Source organism: Podarcis muralis, chromosome 6 (assembly GCF_964188315.1).
Source record: "Podarcis muralis chromosome 6, rPodMur119.hap1.1, whole genome shotgun sequence".
NCBI classification, from domain to species: domain Eukaryota; kingdom Metazoa; phylum Chordata; class Lepidosauria; order Squamata; family Lacertidae; genus Podarcis; species Podarcis muralis.
This window is the reverse complement of record NC_135660.1, coordinates 89,356,884-89,381,512: the sequence shown is the minus strand read 5'-3', so window position 1 is coordinate 89,381,512 and position 24,629 is coordinate 89,356,884. Positions and strand designations below refer to the sequence as shown.

Genomic DNA, 24,629 nt, shown 5'->3' with positions numbered 1-24,629 from the left:
TTCCTTGCAAGAAAAGGGAAAAGTTGACAGCTATGCCAGAAAGCTATCTGATTGGTATAGAATGGGCTTCCTCTAAGATGGGTGGCGATTCGTGGAAGTGAGCATATAAGTCATCGTCAGACTGGCCAATTCTAGCATTTAAGTCGCCTGCCACTATCACTGAGGCTACAGGGAACTGATTCATCAGTTTGTCAATGTACGATTCCAGCCTGGACCAGATGTTTTTTGTCAACCGCTTTCCTCTTTGAGGAAAACCATAATCGCAGGCAGTTCAAGAGTTTTGCGCTATCACAGCATCACCCTATCGTGGGGATTCGAACCGCTGACCTTCCGATCAGCAAGTCTGGCTTATAAATACTTATGCCACAAGAAATCTGTTATTCTCAAGGTGTGGGATATTTTCCTTTCCTTTTTAAAAAAAAGATGAGTATCGATTCAGCATAGGGTTCATTCACAGTTCCACTTGTGTCTGGAAAAGCCTCTCCTCCTTCTGGAGGGGAGGGGTTGTGACTGGGAGCCGATTCCCGCGCTTCGCAGGGGGTGTTCCAGCCCCTGCCCTGCCATCGTCGCTGGCGCGCCACACCTCCCAGATGGGCACCCAATCGGGTGCCAGCTCAGGGGCGTGGTTCAGCCGCTCAAATGCAGCCGCGCCAGCTCTCGCCTCCATTGCGCTCCGATTTTCCTCGAGTCACCCGTCCACCACTCCCTTTAGTGCGTAGCTTCTCGCTTGACCTTGCTATGGACCCATGGTTGGTCGCCCTGGTTGGCTAGGGGGCCTGGTAGGAGTTTTTTCCAGTTGGCAAATTGGCACCGGCCTCTTGGTTTTTTTCGCCTACCTCGTAGCAACCATCACAACTTTCTTGGTATTTGGCGGTTAGGAATTGGAATGTGTTGTTGGTGTGTGGAAGGACAAGGTGTGGCCATCGCCTACCCCTTCACTCATGGGTATTCCGTTAAAGGAATCCGGCAGTCGTGGATCCTGTCTGACGCCCTGTGGGGCGGGGGGGCCATGGCACGACCCCCGGTGACATCAGGGGAGAGCTTACAGTTGTGTTTGCATCAACAGGCTCCCCCTACTGGTGGTTAACCCTTGTCAGTCTCACCCCTCTCCAAGTGGGTGGAGTCAAAATTTGCTGTTGTCCAATGCCTAAGCCAATACCTCTCACATGCTGTAATCAATAAAGTTGTGGCCTTTTCTAGCCCATTAAGCTAATATGCTGTGTCCACGTGTCTTTATTATTCTCAAGCGTGGGGCGGGTCCTCGAATCACAAGCACTGGTCCAAGTGGTCTTCTGCTTTACCCATGATTTCTAGGCATGGGTCCTTGCAGTTTTCCCCTTGCCCCGCTCCCTTCGCAAATTGTTGTGGTTTTCCCTGGGGGAAAGCAGCGGAACAAGAGAAAGTGTGGACTTCAGAGTCCTTGTTCTTGATTTCATTTGTTAAATTTAACTTCAGAAGGTGACGTGTTATTTGCATTCCAGAACACAACAGAGCAAGCCCTATGCCGGAATGCAGCTGTCGAAAACCACAAGCTTAAAATGAAGCCCATGCAATGACAAACAAGGAGAGCAGAGAGGAGCTACTAATTTCACAAGGTCATCTTCCCATCCAGCCTGGGAATATCCACAGAGTTCTAAAAATAATCAATCTCGACTGGGAAGGTAAGGGGAGAGATTTGGGAGCAAAAACGGTCTGAATGCGACTCTTACACAGGAAAGCTTAGAATCATGGCAACACAGGAGATCAAGCGAAGAAGGTGTTGACGAAAACAGGTCACAGAAGCAGGAGAGTGGCGTGGGCAGAGTGGGAATGGGACGCCTGGCTGGGCCATTCTTGCATAGTCATCAATAATGGCTGCCTTTCCCTCTGCCGGGGCACACATGTGTATGTCGATCATGACAATATGCGCAGAGAGCTTTCTCCAAGAGTGGATCCTGGGAAAAGATCCAGTGCCCTTGCCTCCAATTATAGCCCTATCGTCACCGTGTGCAGTAAAAGGCAGCAGAGGGGGGGGGGGGGACAGACACACCATTTGGCAGAAGAAGTGTTTGGAAACTGTATTAACAGCTGAGGTCCCATCCGTGGCTTGTGGCAGGCCATTGCTCAGGAGAAATCATATCCAAGATGGCTTTTGTTGTGCTGAAGTGAACCACTCGTCTTCCTCCCCCACCCACCCCCCGCCCCACATATAGAGTGGGGAAAAGGCTTTACCTGAATTTACTACGGCTGGCCTTTGTTTCGCACATATATGAAGCTCCAGAAATACTGGGAAATGGCAGGCATCGACTACGTGGGTCACGCATGCAACTGTTCACTTATTAACGATAGAATGCAATAATAATAATAATAATTCCATTCCTGAAAAGGCAGCTTAATGCCAGCTGAGCCGGAAGTATGAGAGCTGCCAGAAGGCAAATCAATCTCAGAGGAAGTATTGGGTCTGGAAGCGGGACAATTTCTCCTTAACTCCACGAGCTGGAGGACCATACCCATAGTAACTATAGGAGGGCGAAATATACTCGGAGTCGAGAGTGGATTTCATGCTCTTTATTCAGCTCATAGTGGTGAGGAGGAATGGAAGTTCCCCCAGAAAGTCTGCTTTATATACATTATTTGCACAATGGGCCCCACGTGATTGGCTAATTCCGGGATTCTCCTGTAGGCCAATCAGGTTGCGGATTCACTTCCACCTGGAGCTGGATTGGGTGGCTCCTGCGGACCAATCAGATTGCTGCATTCTGGATCCTATTGTTCTAGGACCAATCAGACTGCTGCATTCTGAATAGCCACTTCCGGACCTGGCCCAGGAGGTGGGGTTGCGGGCTTCACGCCCATCCCATGTGAGCGGGGGCTGGTTTCAGCCCCCGCGAGAGCAGGGGAATCCCGGCCGCGTCGTCCACCCAGCCAGCCAATCGGGTGGCTGGGGGGGGGGCTGCCCTATTTAGGGCCAGCGCGGCCGGGGCTCACCCTCTTTTGCCGGCTAGCCCCCATGTTCTATTAACCACATGAATCCTATTGTTCTAGGACCAATCAGACTGCTGCATTTTGGATCCTATTCAACTCAGTACATAACAGAGGGATAGACCGCTGGGGTGTTTTTTGTATCTGGATCATCACTGAGTAGGGAAAATCGAAGTTTAAGCCTGAAATGGACTGGGATAGGGACTGGTGGAGGGGAAAGCCATGTGGATGGGGGCCAAATTCAGGGGCAAGGAGAGGTAAATGCACATCAATCTTGGGGGCCCTTGTAGCCAAAAGATAGGATATACAAGTTGTTTTCTAGCTGCTGTGTAGCAGAAGCAAGTTATGAGTGTAGAAGTGGCCCCCAGCAATATGGGGACATAGTATCCCCTCCCTCTCTTCTTTCCGTGCAGAAGGAATAGGGGGAGGAGAGTGGAACCAACCCTCCAGTCCTCTCCCTTCTTTCCCAGGAATATATTGCCGTGTATGTGACCTGCTTGCAACCTCTCAACGACCTGTTTGCAAACTAAGCTCCCAGATCAAGACTGGTGCAGCCTTCGTTGACATCCAGCTCAGCTCATCTACTGCATATTTTCGAAACTGGTTTGTCTGTCCATTTGTTCTCCATAGGTTCAGATGCCTCTCGAGGTATCATTGCCAAATCGCATCCCAGTTTTTATCAGAGGAACACTGAAGGGTATGTGATGGACTAACTGGAAGCGCTGGCAACCTCTACCAGCTCCAACCCTCTCTTCTGCTCTGCACCGAGACTTCATCAGAAAGCGAGCTGTTGAAAGCTCTTTCCAGGAAGATGTTCCATGCCCTCCGCTTCTCCTAGAGTTCTCTGAATTGGCTCTTGTTGCTGGAGGTCAAAATAGCCTCTGCATTTGATCCTCCCACCGGAAGGCAGGTTATTCCTTCAAATAGGCAGCCTCTCTGTTGAGGTCCCATACTAAGAGCTGCAGTCGGGTAAGAACTCTTTGACTTGCTCCTCTGATCAACCTCTCCTCCATAGCTGTCAAGTGTCCCTTATTTGACAGTCCCTTATTCCAGGGCCATGTCCCGCTGCTGTCCCTTATTGATGGATGTCCCTTAAATGTCCCTTAAATGATGTCCCTTAAATTTCAAAGGAAGCAGCTCCTCTCCCTCCCTCCCTGCTGGCCAGGGAAGAGGGAGGCTCCAACTGTGTTGCTTGGCTGTGTTGCGCACCCAATAAGAAGTCTAAGAATGACTGGGGGGTGGAGCTTGCATGCCATGTGTGTGGCTAGTTAATGCAAGCTGAGGGGTTTTTTGAATGCTGGACACCATTTTGTTGCACGTGCTGCTGCAAACTTTGCAGTGCAAAGCCAGGCCGGGGAGCCATCTTAAGTTGAGGCTGCATATGCCTTGTGGTGCATGTGATTCAGATTCTATTCAGTCGAACCTCTGGTTACAAAGTTGGTTGGACAGTGTTCTCGAAGCTACCAGCATGAGTTTGACCAGACTGCAGGAGGACAGGAAGACTGGAGTGCCTGGAACAGGTGAGGCTGCAGATCCCTTATTTTGGCTGCTGGTCCCTTATTTTCAAGGCTGCTGGCCCCTTATTTTCAAATCTGTAAGTTGACAGCTATGCTCTCCTCTAGGCAAACCCCTATAGGGAGGTGGGGAAAGAGGACAGGACAGTTTCTGCAAACTCAGTTTATGTGCTTCCCAGTAGGAAAAACAGTTCTTCTCCCATATAGCAAGACCCTAGCTCAAGCAACTGTTTTGTGAGGGATGAACTTCCTTCCTTCCTTCCTTCCTTCCTTCCTTCCTTCCTTCCTCCCTTCCTTCCCTGTACCAAGGGAAAATATGACATTTGTGCACTTAACGGTAGCTGAACAACAAAAACTAGGGCAAACTAGATATGATGGGGCAGCCACACTTGTTCACATGTACGAAATGGAAGATGGTGGTTCACATGAGTTGGGAGAGCTGGCTCTCCTCCTCTTCCTTCTCAGATAATGGCTCAAATAATGTAAAAGAGATTTAATGGACTTGGTGAGGGTGAATAAACTGGAGTTCAATCCATATAAAAGAGAGTTCCTCTTTGTGAATGGTTCATATGTCCCAAAGGGGGTTGGCTCTCTGCTCTGGGTGGAGTTCTGTTCGTTCTTAAGGAGCTGCAAGATGCTCACAGATCTGGACCTTAACTTGGATGCCCTAAAAGAATCTGTGGCTGAAATGTCTTTCACCAACACTGACTGGTACCTTAACTCCAATCCCTCCTGGACAGATAAAGACTGGCAGCATGCTCTGGCAACATCTGGACTAGATTGCAGCAATGCATTGCATGTGGGGCTTGCTGTTGAAGACTACTCAGATTCTTCAGAAGTTGGGAAACACAGCAGCAAGAGTAGGCCTGAAGGAACATGTCTTGCCAGTAAACAGCTCCATTGACTTGTGGTATGTTTTAATGCTGCCTAGACAGCATCTTAAAAAGCAGAGACATCATCTTGCCAACAAAGGTCCGTATAGTAAAAGCTATGGTTTTCCCAGTAGTGATGTATGGAAGTGAGAGCTGGACCATAAAGAAGGCTGATCGCCGAAGAATTGATGCTTCTGAATTCTGGTGCTGGAGGAGACTCTCGAGAGTCCCATGGGCTGCAAGAAGATCAAATCTCTCCATTCTGAAGGAAATCAGCCCTGAGTGCTCACTGGAAGGACAGGTCCTGAAGCTGAGGCTCCAATACTTTGGCCACCTCATGAGAAGACTCCCTGGAAAAGACCCTGATGTTGGGAAAGATGGAGGGCACAAGGAGAAGGGGACGACAGAGGACGAGATGGTTGGACAGTGTCCTCAAAGCTACCAGCATGAGTTTGACCAAACTGCGGGAGGCAGTGGAAGACAGAAGTGCCTGGCATGCTCTGGTCCATGGGGTCACGAAGAGTCGGACACGACTAAACGACTGAACAACAACAACATGTTTCAATGCAACTGTCATCTGGCAGGGATGATGGTGAAGTTCTCCTTAGCTGGATTGCAAAAGAGCTTCAGGTGTTTAGTAAAGCTCCCCGCAAAGCAGAGGAGAGGTTTTCACACTCTCAAATTCTTTTCCAGCTCAGATTGAAATGGCCAACCATCAGACCCTCCAAGTTTCCCTATTTTCCAGGGACAAGCCATCCCGGTTTCTGAATTGATCCTGGAATGTCCTCCTTTTCCTTAGGACATCCTTATTTTCATTGGAGAAATGCTGGAGGGTATGGAGTTATGCGACCCCCGAGCCAAGGAGATATGCATCTATACAACCTTTAGAAGACATCTGAAGGCAGCCCTGAATAGAGAAGCTTTTCAATGTTTAATGTTCTATTATGTTTTTATATATGTTGCAAGCTGCCCAGAGTGGCTGTGGCAACCCAGCCAGATGGACAGGGAAGAAGAAGAAGAAGAAGAAGAAGAAGAAGAAGAAGAAGAAGAAGAAGAAGAAGAAGAAGAAGAAGAAGAAGAAGAAGAAGAAGAAGAAGAATTGAATAGAACGTCCCTATTTTCATTGGGAAAATGTTGGAGGGTGTGCCAATGTTAGGGAGCAATGTTGCTCCATTACTTTCCCTCTTTGCCAGCCCATCCTTATGCCAGCCCATAGTCTCAGGCTTTTCCCCCAGCAGTGCCTGAATGTAATGGAATCCAGCATTGCTGCATTTACATTCAGTAGGGTGACATTCAGAGACTGAAGTGGCAAAGACTGGTTGTGGTACAGGAGCCCGCTCTCTTCAGATTCTTCTCCAGGTGCCTCTACCTTCAAAGGTAAGCTGGCTAATATTCAGGGAGAAGGCCTTAATTATTCGGAAATCGCTCAATGGGCTCATGGCAACCCCAAATATTACAAATTACTCAACCCACGGAGAGATCTATTATGCTGATGATTTCCAAGGGGGAAACTTGTTAAAACTAGCTCTGGAAAAATATAAATGAAGGATCATACCACAATTACTGTATGGTGCACTCTTGTGGACCATTGATAAGCTAGATTAATTAGAAAAGGTACAAAATATGTTTGCATGGAGGCTGTTTTCAATACCTAGATCAACAAAGCTAGCTATAGTTGGAGCAGAATTAGATTTAGCCTTAATTAAAAACCAGGCATGTGCAGTAGCATAGTTTTTATGGCTGAAGATTACCTTTCGAAAAGCTGCAGAAGAGATAGTGGTAGTTTGTGGAGATGGTGAGGGAAAATTTTGGTGGTAGAAGTTCCATACGGCAGTTCTGAATTTGGGCTTTTCTGTTCCTTACTAATATGGCTTTGGGTTAGGTCAAGGTCGGAAGAGTGTTGTTGCACAGATATTTCATCTCAAAATTACTGCATTAATATTTTCTTCTGGTAAATCAAAGTCTCTATACCCTCCAGAAATTGGACCTCCTGCTCAGGTCCGTAAGTACTTTTAACATTTGGCGTGTGTGTGTGTGTGTGTGTGTGTGTGTGTGTGTGTGTCAGTACTGCATACCCTCTAGTACCCCAGAAAAAAACCACTGGTCTAAATAAATAATCCTTCCTTGCAGTTGGTCACCCAAACTCCTGTTCTCCTCAAGCCCAGTGTGGTTGCACGAGAAGTGAGCCTGGTGGAAAGTATAGGTGTCTGGAGACCGCAATACGTCAAGGACCGCCTCTTTCCATAGGAACCTACCCAGACCCTGAGATCATTCTCTGAGGCCCTCCTTCGTGTGCATCCTTCCTTGAGAGGTCCGGAAGGTGGCAACTCAAGAACGGGGCCTTCTCTGCAGTGGCTCCCCTTCTGTGGAATGCTCTCCCCAGGGAAGTTCGCCTGGCGCCTTCATTATACACCTTTAGGCGCCTGGCAAAAACATTCCTTTTTAACCAGGCCTTTGGTCAATCCGATTTACATCCCATGCCCTTTTAAAATGTGGTTTGGGGGGGGCACTATTGGGTTGTTTTTAATTTTATTAGGTATTTTGTGGTATTATATCTTGATTTTCTTCTGTGAACCACCCCGTGACCCCTGAGTATATAAATTCAATAAATAATAATAAAGAGGGGGCAGACACTCTTTACACAGCTTTCTTGCAAAAAATTCCACCCCCAACCTCCTGTTTCACAATGCAGAGACATATGGCAAGAAACTGTGCAGCTCCAATCACATCTAGTTCAGCCCTTCAGACAGAACACAGGAGCAACGTCCCAGTTATCTGGTAGTCTCATCGCTTAAATATAAGACCACTGATCTAATGACTCAGGGTTAGTTTTCACCAGCATTAAGTCCTGCCACTGTGAGCTGATTGGCAGCTCTTCACTTAAAACAGCTCAGGCCTGATGAAACAGCTGCGGTGACTCTTCAGCTTGGCTCAGTCCATGTTAAAGTCCTGCTATGTCCAGGCTCTTTCACTTAAAACACATGAAAATGTGGGTAAAGACAAAATAAATAAAGAAATTAAAAAGAAATTTACCGTATTTTCGGCTCTATAGGACGCACCGGACCATAGGATGCATAGGAGGGGGAGAACAGGGGGGGGGAATTCTCCCCCTCTCTGCGAAGCGCCCCTTCAGCGAAGTGGCAGGAGAAAAGGAGCCCCTTCCATTTCTCCTCCCGCTTCACTAAAGGGGTGAAGCGCAGAGAGGGAAAACTGTGCAGCGCTTCTCCAGCGAAGCGAAGCCTGGAGAGCAAGAGGGATTGGTGTGCACCGACCCCTCTCGCTCTCCAGGCTTCAGGCGGCTATCTGCAAGCCTTCGCCTGAAGCCCCTGAAGCGCAGGGAACTCCCGCTGTGCTCTGGGGGCTTCAGGCAGCCTCTGCACTTTGGAGGCTTCGCATTGCTATCGCTGAAGCCAAGGAGCCTGCATTCGCTCCATAGGACGCACACACATTTCCCCTCCATTCTTGGAGGGGGGAAAGTGCGTCCTATAGAGCGAAAAATATGGTATTTATTTCGACTGCTTCAGACCTACCTACCTGAATCTAAAATTGTAGACAGTTTGCCTTGCTGCACATGTTTTGCTTGTAAATGGTTTGGATCAGTGCTTTTTCTTTTTTAAGGAAAAAAATTGCAGGTACCGCGTTCCCTTGAGTACCTGCAGAGAAAAAAAAGTACTGATGTTGTTGGGAAAAGAGATGGCTGTGCCATTCTACATTCTGCATTGCTGCATAGCATTGCACAGGAGAGGGTTAGCTGAGCTGGAATTTAAGGCTGGATCTACACTGAAACGAAAAACGCTGTAAAAAAAAAATAGCCCTCAATGCAATTTGACACTGGTGACGGATCACTGTAGAGACATAGCCCTCTGGTGTCACATTTTTATAATGCATTTTTAATGTTATGATTGACCAGTGTAGATGAGTCCTAACATAAAAATCCTAGCATAGTTGTCAGGTATGGCTCCCTTTTCTTAGGGAGACTGGCTGACGGTTCTCAACGTGGCTAAGAAATAAACGAGGGCACAGATGGATGGAGAACCTTTCTCAGCCTGAGGGCCACCTTCCCTCGTGTGGAAAACCATCCTAGGACCACATGCAAGTGATGCTGAGAGCGGCCAGAGCAACGTATATATCTCATACTAAAACCAGAGGTTTCTACACAACCAGACCTCCCCATCCTGTCCATAGAGGCACAGGTGAATTCTGTGTTCAGGGCAGCTGTCTAACAGTTCCATCTAGACTCTACCTGCTAGCACAATGTCTCACCAGAGTGGTGCATGGTTATCTCCCACTTGGACTCTATGTGGGGCTACCTTTGAAGGTGACTCAGAAACTACATCTAATCCAGAATGCGGCTGCTAGATTGGTGACTGGGAGCAGCTGCCGGGACCATATGACACTGGTCCTAAAGGATCTATGCTGGCTCCCAGTACACTTCTGAGCACAAGTCAAAGTGTTGGTGCTGACCTTTAAAGTCACAAATGGATTCGGCCCTGCTTGCCTGAAGGAGCATCTCCACCCCCATTGTGCAGCCTGGACATTGAGGTCCATCTCCAAGGGCCTTCTGGCAGTCCGCTTAATGTGAAAAGTGAGGTTACGGGGAACTAGGCAGAGGGCCTTCTCGGTGGCAGCGCCCGCCCTGTGGAACGCCCTCCCATCAGATGTCAAACAGATAAACAACTATTTGACTTTTAGAACACATCTGAAGGCAGCCCTGTTCAGGGAACTTTTTAATGGTTGATGTTGTGTCATAGGAGCCGATGGGTCTTTGTTCCCCACCCCAATAAAATATTTGAGGGGGTGTGGGCGAACCAAGTTGATGGACATTGCCCTTTAAATGGTGTGTGTTCATCACATCATGTGATCAGTTATGCCACATCATGTGATCATATTTTATTCAAGTTGGCACTCCTGTGTTGTCTTGTGTTTTTAATAATTTGTTGGGAGCTGCTCAGAGTGACTGGGGCAAATCAGTCAGATGGGCAGCATATATTATTATTATTATTATTATTATTATTATTATTATTAATTATCATCATCATCATTCATCGTCCTTAAGAATTAGGTGTGGGAGCAGTAGACCTTGACCATCTGTTGGTGTGTTTAAGCTGGAAATGCCCAGGTGTAGTTCGTGTTGATTTCAGCAAGGCTTTTGACTCCACAACATGCTCTTTACAAATTGGTAAAATATGGGCTAGGTGATTGTACTGTTTGCTGATGAAGGGCAGTATAAATTTCACACCTAACCGGGTTGGCTAGCTAATACCATAGAAGAGACATGATCTTTACAGGAGAGGGGCCAAATCTAAGAAAATGAACTCTAGCAGAAACTTCTGCATTTTGGTTTTCAGATGCACAAATAGGGGGGGGGTGTATCTGAAGAAGTGTGCATGCACACGAAAGCTCATACCAAGAACTAACTTAGTTGGTCTTTAAGGTGCTACTGGAAGGATTTTTTTTTGTTTTGACTATGGCAGACCAACACGGCTACCTATCTGTAAATAGGGGGTGAGTTACATTTGACAGTGGCATGTGTCAAAAAGATCTAGGGATTTTTTAGAAGATCACAAGCTAAACATGACACGGTGGGGCCATGTAGCAGCAAATAATAATAATAATAATTTGTTGTTGTTGTTTAGTCGTTTAGTCGTGTCTTCATGACCCCATGGACCCCAGAGCACGCCAGGCACTCCTGTCTTCCACTGCCTCCCGCAGTTTGGTCAAACTCATGCTGGTAGCTTTGAGAACACTGGCCAACCATCTCGTCCTCTCTCGTCCCCTTCTCCTTGTGCCCTCCCTCTTTCCCAACATCAGGGTCTTTTCCAGGGAGTCTTCTCTTCTCATGAGCTGGCCAAAGTATTGGAGCCTCAGCTTCACGATCTGTCCTTCTAGAGAGCACTCAGGGCTGATTTCCTTCAGAATGGAGAGGTTTGATCTTGTTGCAGTCCATGGGACTCTCAAGAGTCTCCTCCAGCACCATAATTCAAAAGCATCAATTCTTCGGCGATCAGCCTTCTTTATGGTCCAGCTCTCACTTCCATACATCACTACTGGGAAAACCATAGCTTTTACTATACGGACCTTTAATAATAATAATAAATGTAGGTTGCATCAACAGACATAGCATCAAGAATGAGAGAAGTAATGATACAGCTCTATTGAGCAGAATACTGAGAGACTGGGACATGCCATACAGGGGTACCAACTTAAATAAAATATTGGTGGGAGAGGTAAGCCCCACCCTGCATAATCAATCACAAGGCATGGCACATGCCCATCAGCTTTGGCCCCTTCAATTGCGGGGCAGGGCCGAAGGGACATTGGCCACTAGTGTTGTCTCCTATGTGCCCATAGAAGGGTTGAAAGGATGGTGAGGAGGCCTGGAGATCAATCTATGACGAACAGTTGAAGTAGCTGAGTATATTTAGCCCATATAAGAGAACCAACATGACAGCCATCATCAAATATTTGGAGGGCTGTCACATAGACAACAATTTACCTGTCCGTTGCTCCAGAAGGTAGAACCTGGACCTAGAAAGGGGATTTTGGCTAAACTTTAGGAAGACCCTCTGGATGATAGGATCTGCTTGACAATGAGACAAACTGCCTCAGAAAATGGTGAGCTCACTCTTATAAAAGTTTCAACAGAGGGTGTATGGCCAGCTATTAGGATTTCCTGCTTTCACACTGGGTTGATTAAATTACCATTCCAAGTCTAGGAGTCATCCCAAGGAAATCCAGCCTGGGTAGGTGTTATATCTCAAATGAGTGTGGTGAATGTAACAATATTGTTTTCCTACACAACTTTAGGTAACTCCAGCCATGATTAGAGGTAGGGGGTTGAATCGTAGAATTGTTGAGTTGGAAGGGACCGTGACGATCATCTAGTCCAACTCCCTGCAGTGCAGAATTCTACCCACAGCTGTCCCTGGGTGGGCTTGAACCACCAACCTTCTGGTTAGTAGCCAGATGCACTAACCCACTGCACCAAGGTAGAGTCTGAGAGGCAGATGACATTCCAGATAATAATGACAGAAGCAGGATTAAGGCACATAATACTATCTGTACTTGCTGCTTCAATCCTATTAGTAGTAGTAGTAGTAGTGGTAGTAGTAGTAATTATTCCCCACCCATCTGACTGGCTTCCAACATCTATTAAAACATAATAAAACATTTAATATTTTTTTTAAAAAAAAAACAACCTTCCCTATACAGGGCTGCCTTCAGATGGCTCAGGGATCGGATACATCCATACCCCCCAACATTTCTCTGAGGGAAATAGGGACATCCTAAGGTGATACAGGGACATGGGTGGAGCTGTGGTCTAAACCCCAGAGCCTAGGGCTTGCTGATCAGAAGGTCAATATCGTTCAAATCCCCGTGACGGGGTGAGCTCCCGTTGCTCAGTCCCAGCTCCTGCCAACCTAGCAGTTCGAAAGCATGTCAAAGTGAAAGTAGATAAATAGGTACCGCTCTGGTGGAAAGGTAAATGGTGTTTCCGTGCGCTGCTCTGGTTAGCAGTTCGAATCCCCGTGACAGGGTGAGCTCCCATTGTCATGCTGGCCACATGACCCGGAAGCTGTACGCCAGCTCCCTTGGACAATAAAGCGAGATGAGTGCCGTAACTCCAGAGTCGATCACCACTGGACCTAATGGTCAGGGGTCCCTTTACCTTTACCTTTAAGGTGATACAGGGACACGGGTGACGCTGTGGTCTAAACCACTGAGCCTAGGACTTGCCGATCAGAAGGTCGGCAGTTCGAATCCCCGTGACAGGGTGAGCTCCCATTGCTCGGTCCCAGCTCCTGCTAACCTAGCAGTTCAAAAGCACATCAAAGTGCAAGTAGATAAATAGGTACCGCTCCGGCAGGAAGGTTAACGGCATTTCTGTGTGCTGCTCTGGTTTCGCCAGAGTCATGCTTAGTCATGCTGGCCACATGACCCGGAAAAACTGTCTGCAGACAAACGCTGGCTCCCTCGGCCTGTAAAGCGAGATGAGCGGCAGAGTCGTTTGCGACTGGACTTAACTGTCAGGGTTCCTTTACCTTTAAGGAAAAGCAGGACATTCCGGGATCCAATGAGAAACTGGGATGGCTTCTGTAAATGCTAACAACTTCCATAATTCCTTTGATCCCGGTTGGGAACAGCCCGTTTCCTATTTGCAAGAGCAAAGCCCGGCTTGCTGATGACATGCAACATCCACTCATTATCTAATATTTTACTGCAACCTTCAGAATGAAACTCAATGCTTGAGCGTCTTTCCCATTAAAGCCGCTCTTTCTATTGGCTTCCGAAGGACAGGCAGGGCTGTGTCTCGGAGAATGCAGCGCGCGATACATCTGTCCTGCCCTGATGATGAAATGGGCTATTTATGAAATGACACCACGAAGACAATCATGTGCATAACTCATGGGCACATTTCTGGCTTATTATTTTTAATGATGACTTTCATGAAAACATTTGCGCCCGCCACCCGATGGCATGAAAATGCGGCGGTTTATGGTTTGAATCACCCTTGGGGGCTGGCCAATCGCAGAACATTATATTCTGTCACTCAGTTATCTTTGAAGCATTGCCAGCGGAGAAGCTGTGTGTAAAAATAGCCTGTGAGTGCCTGCTTGTTACTTGACACTGCGTGGCTATTCCAATACTCTTCCCCAACCATGTTCTACACTCGGTTCCTCCTTGCCTAAGATATATTTAAGTATGTTTTACGGACTTTGATTTCTCGCTTCGTTTCACCCATTTGGGCGGATCTTGAGGGGGGAAAGACTTGGCTGCTTCCACTTCGAAAAACCACTGTTCTCATTCACACAAAAGGATATGACTTACAGGAAGTCTGAGGGGTAAGCGAACTACTTTGGAAATAAATGTGCTGGGAAGCTGGCTCAGCTGAAGACAGCACTGTGGCCCTCCGCCTCTGATCAAAACACTTGGATCTAGAAGGTAAGGCGCAAGAAACTGCATGGGTGTTGTGATGTGTGCTTTCGGCTGTGTGCGCAAGGGCAGCATGGAAGCACATCATGTGAAACTGATCAGATGCGAAACACGAAACAGTTTATTATTATTTCCCCCCCATCAGGCAAGATCTCTTGAGCTCAGCTGAAAAGCAGGGACGTTGTCCTCCAGATGGATAGATATTTTTGCTCTGATTTATCCAAGCCAATGTTGCAATCAAATGTAAAGATATTAAGGCTACGATTCCATACACATATGTGAGAGCAAGTGGCAGTAAGCTCTGTGGGACTTATTTCTGAGTAAACTTGCATAGGAGTGGGCTGTTCAGGTGTCACTACATATGAACCAAGGCTGCATAGCAAGGTTTATCATGTTTAGGTTTATTTTCTAGCTGAAGATTTACTTTCATAAATCTCAGATGTATATTACGCTGGGGTGTGGAGAATGCTGTTGGACACACAGTGTGACACAAACATTTGTCTAGACAGACATTGGTCTAATGTCAGTTAGATAGTCTTATGTCAGTTAATTACCTATGAAGCGAGGATAGTATTACTGGGACTATTCAACGGTATTCCCTTTAATCTAGGAAACCAATCCTCAACAGCTTGGACCTCTGAGGTCCAGATGCCAAGATCTGAGCTCACAAAAACTGTGTTTCGTTATTACGACTTGTAATATACAGTGGTACCTCAGGCTACATATGCTTCACGTTACATACGCTTCAGGTTACAGACTCCGCTAACCCAGAAATAGTGCTTCAGGTTAAGAACTTTGCTTCAGGATGAGAACAGAAAACGTGCTCTGGCGGTGCGGCAGCAGCAGGAGGCCCCATTAGCTAAAGTGGTGCTTCAGGTTAAGAACAGTTTCAGGTTAAGTACGGACCTCCGGAACGAATTAAGTACTTAACCTGAGGTACCACTGTACAAGCAAATTATGGAAACCCCTGTCCTCTTGTATTCCTCTTGCACTATAGAAATTATAATAACTAATAGTCTTACACAAAATGTTGTAGATATAGAGTTACTGTGATGAGCAAGAAAAACATTTTTGCTTCTCTGCCAGTGCAGCAAGATACAAGCAGGTGGCAGTTGGAAACTCTTATTTTCTTATGACAATGGCTTTGCTTGGGAGTGGCAATAACAACGTTGCTTAGGGTCATTGTCCAAAATGGCCCTGAAAGGAAGACTAGAAAGGTATTCAGGCTAGGCCCGTCAGGCTCCTAGAAGCACAGAACCTGAGAGACAGCGAGCATCGTGTGAGAGTTGTGCCTTGTAGGCCAGGGGCTTGAAGCTGCTGAGATGTGGACAGCACTTGCTCTGTCATGGGACCAACATGTGGTCTGATGAGCAGGGGAGGGCAGTGATGGTAGAAGCACACAAGCCAAGCTGACAACAGTGTGCCCACTTGTCCCTATTACCTCACCTTGAGACTTTAGTTCTTGCCTTGGAGACCCTGAGAAGGAGGCTAACGTTTGGAAGTCTCAAGTCAGCTAATGAGATCTGTTATCGCATATCCACCAATATTTCCCTGATGAAAATAGGGACATCCTATTCCATAATAAGGGACACGGGTGGCGCTGCGGGTTAAACCACAGAGCCTAGGACTTGCCGATCAGAAGGTCGGCGGTTTGAATCCCTGCGATGGGGTGAGCTCCCGTTGCTCCGTCCCTGCTCCTGCCAACCTAGCAGTTCAAAAGCACGTCAAAGTGCAAGTAGATAAATAGGTACCGCTCCAGCGGGAAGGTAAACGGCATTTCCGTGCGCTGCTCTGGTTCGCCAGAAGCGGCTTAGTCATGCTGGCCACATGACCCGGAAGCTGTACGCCGGCTGCCTTGGCCAGTAAAGCGAGATGACTGCCGCAAGCCCAGAGTTGGCCACGACTGGACCTAATGGTCAGGGGTCCCTTTACCTTTACCTATTCCATAATAATAATTTTATGATTTATACCCCACCCATCTGACTGGGGTGACCCCACCACTCTGAGTGGCTTGCAACATATATAAAAACATAATTAAACTTTTTTAAAAGCTTCCCACTACAGAGCTGCCTTCAGATGCCTTCTAAAGGTTGTATAGTTACTTATCTCCTGGGCTCGGTGGCCACATAACTCCAGACCCTCCAACATTTCTCTGGTGAAAATGGAGATGGCCTAAGGAAAAGAGGGACATTCTGGGATCATATCAGAAACTGGGGTGGCTTCTGTAAATCCAGGTCTGTCCCTGGAAAACAGGGACACTTGGAGAGTCTTCCTCAACCTCGGCCCTCCAGATGTTTTTGGCCTACAACTCCCATGATCCCTAGCTAGCAGGACCAGTGGTCAGGGATGATGTGAATTGTAGTTTCAAAACATTTGGAGGGCTGAGGTTGAGGAAGCCTGGTCTGCAGCAGCTGTACCCAGTGTACTGGATTTGGGGCTAAGGGGAAGATTTGGTTTCAGGCATTTTCCCTCGACGCCAAGAGCACCGTTTTTTCCAGCCTAACATCCATGACTCCCTAAATAACTCTAGTCGGTCCTTGGTGTTCTATGCAACTTCTTCCTTCTTCCAGCACCCTTGCTCCATGGCCACCAAAGCAAGCTCAAGCCTCCATCTCTGGCTTGGGCCATAGGAACCAGCTCCTGGGGGCTGAGGTCCCTTCACACACCCCTAAAATATTTGAGGGAGGCTATTTCCCCAAGGTTGGTGGGCATTGCTATTCAAATGGTGTGGGCGCACTGTGTCATGTGATCATGAGGGGAAGGGCTTACCTGCCCCTCCCATATTTTCTTCAAGTTGGCTCCCCTAAGAGGGGCTGATTTAGCCTGTTGTCATTGCCACCACCTCTAGGCCACCCAGGTTGAAAAAGAGGGCTTAACATTTCTGTAAAAGAGGTATTGACAGCAAACCCTCCAAATGTTCTGGATTTCCAGAAGCCGGCCCGGTTTCTGATTTGATCCCGGAATGTCCTGCTTTTCCATAGGGCACCCCTATTTTCATCAGAGAAACGTTGGAGGGTATGCAATAAATATACAACCTTTAAAAGACATCTGAAGGCAGCCCTGTATAGGGAAGTTTTTTCAAAAAATGTTTAATGTTTTGTTATGTTTTTATATATGTTGCAAGCCACCCAGAGTGGCTGGGGGAACCCAGTCAGATGGGTGGGTTATAAATAATGAGATTATCATTAATATTATTGTAGAATAGGACGTCCCTAGTTTCATCGGAGAAATGTAGGAGGATATGATCTTGTCTGCTACACAACTATTAAAGAGCCTTCTCTTTTTCAACTAGCAGCTTTTAATCATGACTCCAGCAACAACAGAAAGCCCAGCATGCTTCAAAACCGTACTGTGTCAAACCCACTAACTACTGCTGCCCCCTCAAAGTGTGACCAGTTTGGGTCTAATAACTGGTGTGGAGGCTCCAGTGCTCAGCCCAGAAGATGGAAGGGGTCCTAAGAGCCCAGAATTTGCGTGCAAAAAGTATCAGGCACAATCCTGGTGCGGAAGGGGAACTCTCCTACTAGTGGCCTTGACAACAGAGACTAGTCAGGCTTCTCAAAAAGCCTGACAAACAATTGAAGCAAGTAATCATCTCCTCTTCAGCCTGTGCTCCCATGCACACACACAGTTAAATTTAACTTCATAAACCCTTCTGTGTGACTTATCATCAGGACATTCAAGATGTGTATTCATATTAGGCAAAAAGCCTGACCTCCCTCCCTCCCTCCAACAGATAGCTGGCAAAATATTTGCCCGCCAGCTTACCCAAGCTGAAGGTTATGGCAGTGACTGACCCAAGGAATCGCTGAATTCTTAGAGCAGGAGCCAAAACCTGGGAAACCAAACACCATGTTATGTCTCCCTATCTGATGCCTCGAGCTGCTAAGCGTCATGTACATTCTGCTTTGATTATGTCTGCTTTGGCGATAACTGGAGCTCAGCTGAAAGCTCCTGAGAACCGTGTGGGACCAAGAAAATGGAGAGACGAGGCTGGAAAAGCCTGGCAGGCAACCAAGCATGGTCAGATTAGCAGTTTCGGGCAGGGCATGACCTCAGATTTATCTGCTCTGCTTACAACTTTGCTCCCTCGCTGTGTCTCTAGACTTGTTGTTGTTTAGTCATTTAGTCGTGTCCGACTCTTTGTGACCCCATGGACCAGAGCACGCCATGTCTTCCACTGCCTTCCACAGTTAGGTCAAACTCATGTTCGTAGCTTCGAGAGCACTGTCCAACCATCTCGTCCTTTGTCGTCCCCTTCTCCTTGTGCCCTCCATCTTTCCCAACATCAGGGTCTTTTCCAGGGAGTCTTCTCTTCTCATGAGGTGGCCAAAGTATTGGAGCCTCAGCTTCACAATCTGTCCTTCCAGTGAGCACTCAGCGCTGATTTCCTCCAGAATGGATAGGTTTGATCTTCTTGCAGTCCATGGGACTCTCAAGAGTCTCCTCCAGCACCATAATTCAAAAGCATCAATTCTTCGGCGATCAGCCTTCTTTATGGTCCTGCTCCCTAACACAGCACACCTGTATAATACCACCTTCGCAACATACATCCAGAATTTCCCGGACATAGCGAAAGGTGACAGCAAAGGTTGCAAGGTTTTTAGCTGGGGCAATTAGAACAAGACCCACTATTTGACTATTGATTCAGAACCCTGAAATGTATTTTATACCACTGACTTTTTATTTCTATTCTTGTATATCGTATTGTTGTTTTATTGCAATGGCCGATGACTGACGCAAATAAAGTTTCATTCATTCATTCCAGGACGTAGCCGGGATTGGGCCATCAGAAACAGTATCTGGGCAGAAATTGCTTAAATGTCTGGGAAAAATCTGGATTTATGGCAACCCATGTCGGAAGTGTAGATTTTGGCGAATTTCGTTAAAAATAGCTCAAAAACTTGATTATTATTATTATTTAGATTTGGGGAAAAGAAAAAAGAAAAAGGTAAATGACTGTGCAAAACTAAAAAAAGCCGGGTCCCACATTTTCTGGGCTCCGTGGCCAATCTTGCCATGGGTCTCTCCCACTTCCTACTGCTGCATTGCAGAAATCCCCCTCCTCTCTCCCATTTCTTTCAGCCACCTTCACTTTGGAGGGGGGGGACTTTCCCCACTCAGCCTCCCCGCCTGTTTCTCTTCCCAAGGGCAACATGACCTTTCCTTTCATCAACTTGCAGCCTCAGGGGTGCCAACTTGAATAAAATATTGGGGGGGCGCAAGTACGCCCCGCACTGCATAATCAATTGCATGCTACGGTGCGCACACACCATTTGAATGATGTGCCCATCAACTTTGTGGGGCCCTGGGCCCCTCAAATATTTTATGGGGGGTGGGGCAAAGGGATCTTGGCCCCAGGAGTTGGCTCCATTATCCAGCCCACAGCTTTTTTTATCCTTGGGAGAAGATTGCCAAAAAACTGAGCAACAGCCAGAGCAACAGCCAGTCTTACCCATAGGTGCTAGGAGTGCAGGGCACCCAGGCGCCAGGCTCTCAGGGGCGCCAGGCTGTGATGGCCTGGGATTCGGACTCAGAGGCTGAACCTGAGGAATCCCAGCCTGCACAGGAGTCCCCGCCTCCAGAAGCAGCTGAGCCGGGGCTGGGGCTTGAGCCTGAAGGGCCCTCACCTGTGCTGGATCTTCAGGTGCAGGCACCAGCTGAGTCTGCTCTGGCTCCTGAGGGGATGGAGGACCCATTGCCTGCAGGTGCTCCTCTCCCAGCCCTGTCAGGGGAAGCTGAGGTTGCCTCTGGGTCCGGTAACCCTCCAGCCTCTCCTGAGCTGCAGAGGCTCAGGGCAGAGAGGCGGAGGGAACTAAGTTCCCACAGGAGGAGTGCTCGCCTCCAGGCCAGGAGAGGCGAGTCACCTGTGGACCGGGGCCGCCCTATGCCTCGGGGCAGATAAAAGCCAGCCAGGCCAGTCCCAGGTTGCGGGAGCAGCATTGTTGGTAGCCTGTTCCTGCCTGCACCCTGTCCTGCTCTTCTGCCAGAGTTCCTGACCTCACCCCACTCCCTGCCTTGGACCCCTTTTCAGCTTTGACGGACAGACTCCATACCGCACCCTCGACCTCGGACTGGACTCGGACCTCGCCGCATGGTTAACCCTCAGGACCAGCACACAGGCCAAGAGTCCAGGGCCCAAGAGTTGAGTCTGGGGAAGTGTCCGCCCATTAGTCAGAGTGCCTTGACAGGCTCTTCTGTTGTGGGCGGCTCTGTGCCATGAGTTCAGGGGTGACCAAGCCAGCGAGATGCTGAGGCGACTGGCCGGTTCTGCCCTCCTGCGCACCTGAAACTGGGCAACCGGAGGGGGGGGAGAGCCTGCTGGGCAGATCTTTGTACCCCGACACCACATATGCTTAAGACAACCCTGATCTAGAGTCCATGTTCATACCTTCCAACATTTCTCTGATGAAAAGAGGGGTGTCCTATTCCATTATTATTATTATTATTATTATTATTATTATTATTATTATTATTATTATACTACAGTGGTACCTCAGGTTAAGTACTTAATTCGTTCCGGAGGTCTGTTCTTAACCTGAAACTGTTCTTAACCTGAAGCACCACTTTAGCTAATGGGGCCTCATGCTGCTGCCGCACCGCCGGAGCCCGATTTCTGTTCTTATCCTGAAGCAAAGTTCTTAACCTGAAGCACTATTTCTGGGTTAGCGGAGTCTGTAACCTGAAGTGTATGTAACCTGAAGCATATGTAACCCGAGGTACCACTGTACTCTGGGCAGCTTCCAACATACATAAAAACACAATAAAACATTAAACATTTAAAAAAACTGCTTTCAGATGTTTTCTAAAGATTGCAGAGTTATTCATCCCCTTGGCTCGGGGGTCGGAGAACTCCATACCCTCCAACATTTCTCTGAAGAAAATAGGAATGTTCTAAGGAAAAGCAGGAATTCCGGAATCTAATCCGAAACCGGGACAGCTTCTGTAAATCCAGGACTGTCACTGGAAAATAGGGACACTGGGAGGGTTTGCATGCTTAATGCCTGGGTAGAATGCAAGTTTGCAAACTTCCACGTTCCCAACATCAAGCTACGCTTACAAAGGAAAACAACAACTTGTGGGGCTGCTGGCTTCCCCATAAGAAGTCAGCCCACTTCCTCCTCACCTCCTTTTTCCGTTCCAGCCAATGGAAGCAACGGCCACACTGCAACTGACAAGCGATTGCAATAAAGGAGAGCCCTTATGCCCCTGTTATGACCTATGAACGGAAGGGGCAGGACTTCTCTGTTCCTCTTTCTTAATTGCTTGTCAATCACAGCTGCAGGCCCTCTCTCCCTTTTTTGCTCCCCTTGGCCAGAACTGTGGAATCACTGTGGAAAGGAGCGGAATTATTTGTGGCAGCAGCAGGTGCACAGATTGAACCGAAAGGAGTCAGCTTGAGCAGGGGCAGGTTACTTTTAATTATAAATAAAGCTTTGCAGATAGCGGTTCATTTGAAGCCGGGCTTGGCGGTGGGCCTGGAACCGGTTCTGAATGTCAGGCCTCAGCCCTGGTCGAAACAGTAATTAAGGAGGGCGCACGGAGTATGTGCAGAAATTCGTCTCTCGCCGCTCAGTAATCGCCACTTTCCTGCACGTGCACATGGCATTGATCTGCAGACATGCCTTCCGGACAGACTAGCGTGAGAGGAGTTGTGTGAGAATAAGGGTGTTGCGGGGATGTTCCAGTATGTCTACTGCAGGGGTCGGCAACCTAAGGCCCATGGACCACAACCGGCCCATGGGGGTCATTTCACCGACCCATGGACCCTGCCTCCTGTTTGGTCGTCTCCCCTGCGCTGCGCTAAACCGGAGTGGAGCAGAGCGGGGACTGCCTTCAGCGACGCTAGCCATGCTCTGAAGGCTTGCAGATAGCTGCCTGAAGCCCGAGGAGCGCAGCGGGAGTTGGCGCTGCGCTCCCCGGGCTTCAGGCTTCAGGCTGCTGTCCACAAGCCTTTGGAGCGCGGCGGGAACTCCTGCTGCGCTCCGAAGGCTTGCAGATAGCTGCCTGAAGCCTGGAGAGTGAGAGGGGTCGGTGCGCACCGACCCCTCTCGCTTTCCAGGCTTCAGCGAAAGTAACGCAAAGCCTTTACGCTCCCTCTGCACTTTGGAGGCTTCCCGTTGCTATCGCTGAAGCCAAGGAGCCTGTATTCGCTCTATAGGATGCACACACATTTCCCCTTCATTTTTGGAGGGGGAAAAGTGCATCCTATAGAGCGAAAAATATGGTAGTGTTTGCGCATGTGTGCACGCACACACACTCCGGCCCACTGCGGCATCTGTGAGACCGTGAACCCAATCTTTGCCGCCCCCAGTCTACTGTGCTGAGAATGTAAGAGATGGTACACTCCACAATTAATCAAAAGCAACCCAACCCCCTTCTCAAAGCACCATAAAAATGTGTAAAAAAGAGGCAAAACGATGCACCCTTTTAACCATTCTTTCGTCATGCTTAACATACCCTCCAACATTTCTCCAATTATAATAGGGATGTCCTATTCCATAACAACAACAATTTTATTATTTATACTCCACTCATCTGACTGGTTTGTCCCAGCTGCTCCAGCATATATGAAAACAATAAAAACATTTTTTTCCAAAAATCTTATACTATTCCATAATAATAATATTTTTATGATTTATACCCCCACCCACTCTGGGTGGCTTGCAACATATATAAAAACATAATTAAACTTTTTTAAAAAACTTCCCTATACAGGGCTGCCTTCAGATGTCTTCTAAAGGTTGTATAGTTACTTATCTCCTCTGGTGACAATAGGAACAGCCTAAGGAAAAGTGGGACATTCTGGGATTCAATCAGAAACTGGGATGGCTTCTGTAAATCTGAGACTGTTCCTGAAAAATAGGGACAATTAGAGGATCTGCTATGTTGTGGTTTTAGATATGAGGGGCCACTGTATAAAGGGTAGTGCTTATGTCTTACCCATGGTAAATATTCTTTTCAGACCTCCTCAGCAGTGGCGTAGCGTGGGTTGTCAGCACCCGGGGCAAGGCAAGTAATTTGCGCCCCCTAACCCATGGATTTTAGCACTCGGGCAGAGAGCTGCGAGTGCGCCCCCCCCCCAGATGTTGCGCCCGGTGCGGCCGGCCCCCCTGCACCCCCCACGCTACGCCACTGCTCCTCAGAATCAGAGGCCTCTGGATTCCAAGGTATTCTGGGGCTCTGGGACTTGGAGACCATTTCGGGGTGTTGGAATGGCTTCTAAGTTTTTGAAACCTCCCCCCAGCTGTTCATGAATGGGCAATGCCTTGCAGAGAGAGGCGTGAGGAGGCAGGCAGACAGGGCCGCGAATGCGATTCTGTGACTGACAGCTGTAGCATCTAAGTCAAGGAAGGACTTTACCAGTGCTGCCTTTTCACTTCTGATTTCAGTGCTGGCAGCAGCCACAAGATCCATCTTTTCAACCTGCACTCAAAATTTATCGGAATTGAGGGGAAATGTCATTGAAATTATTGTGGATGGGGTGCATGGTTTCTGTTGCGGTCAGCTACTTACAAAGTGGCCAAGGGGTGTTTGTGAGTTTCCTTCATTTTATTCTGAAAATTATCTCTGCACTCAGCAGCCTTCTTGGGTGCCTGTGCTAAAAGGTAAAGGTAAAGGGACCCCTGACCTTTAGGTCCAGTCATGGCTGTGGTTGCGGTGTTCATCTCGCTTTATTGGTCAAGGGAGCTGGTGTACAGCTTCCGTGTCATGTGGCCAGCATGACTAAGCCGTTTCTGGCGAACCAGAGCAGCACACAGAAACACCATTTACCTTCCCTTCGGAGCGGTACCTATTTATCTGCTTGCACTTTGATGTGCTTTCGAACTGCTAGGTTGGCAGGAGCAGGGACCAAGCAACGGGAGCTCACCCCGTCACGGGGATTCGAACCGCTGACCTTCTGATCGGCAAGTCCTAGGCTCTGTGGTTTAACCCGCAGCACCACCTGCATCCCTCTATTATGTCCTCAGCTGGGCTTTTCTGTAAGTGCAGAAGCTAGGGATACTGTCTGGTCTGTATTGGGCTACAGCTTGTTTTTGTTTTTAAGAGAATTCTTCTTACTTGTAAAGAAATCAGTGCAGAAAAATAAAAGGAGGCACTTCCCTTAAAAACAAAGTCAGCCTCCCACACTTCCATAACAACCCAGGGGAATAAATCATGACTTTTTTAAAAAAATCAGGAAGTTCGGGCAGCTGGGGAGGCTGCTGTGTGTTGAAGAAATGTCTAATGGGAAGAAGAATGTGTTTACCAACCTTGCCCCCCTGAAACGATAAAGTAGGCTCAACGCAGCAACCAACCGATGTTAGAAATTAATTCTAACGTGCCCTGTGAAAAAGGCAGGTCTCTT

At 47.9% G+C, this 24,629-nt stretch overlaps 1 protein-coding gene across 2 annotated transcripts in view; it reads left to right on the top strand.

Annotated features, from left to right (window-relative positions):
* Positions 1 to 13,932: 13,932 nt before the first annotated feature.
* C6H10orf71 (chromosome 6 C10orf71 homolog) overlaps positions 13,933 to 24,629 on the top strand; it is a 34,765-nt gene continuing 24,068 nt past the window's right edge. For both annotated transcript variants that reach the window (XM_028728895.2, XM_028728894.2), the window contains exon 1: positions 13,933 to 14,290. The gene's annotated coding sequence lies outside the window, so the exon portion shown is untranslated. The remainder of the gene's footprint in view (positions 14,291 to 24,629) is intronic.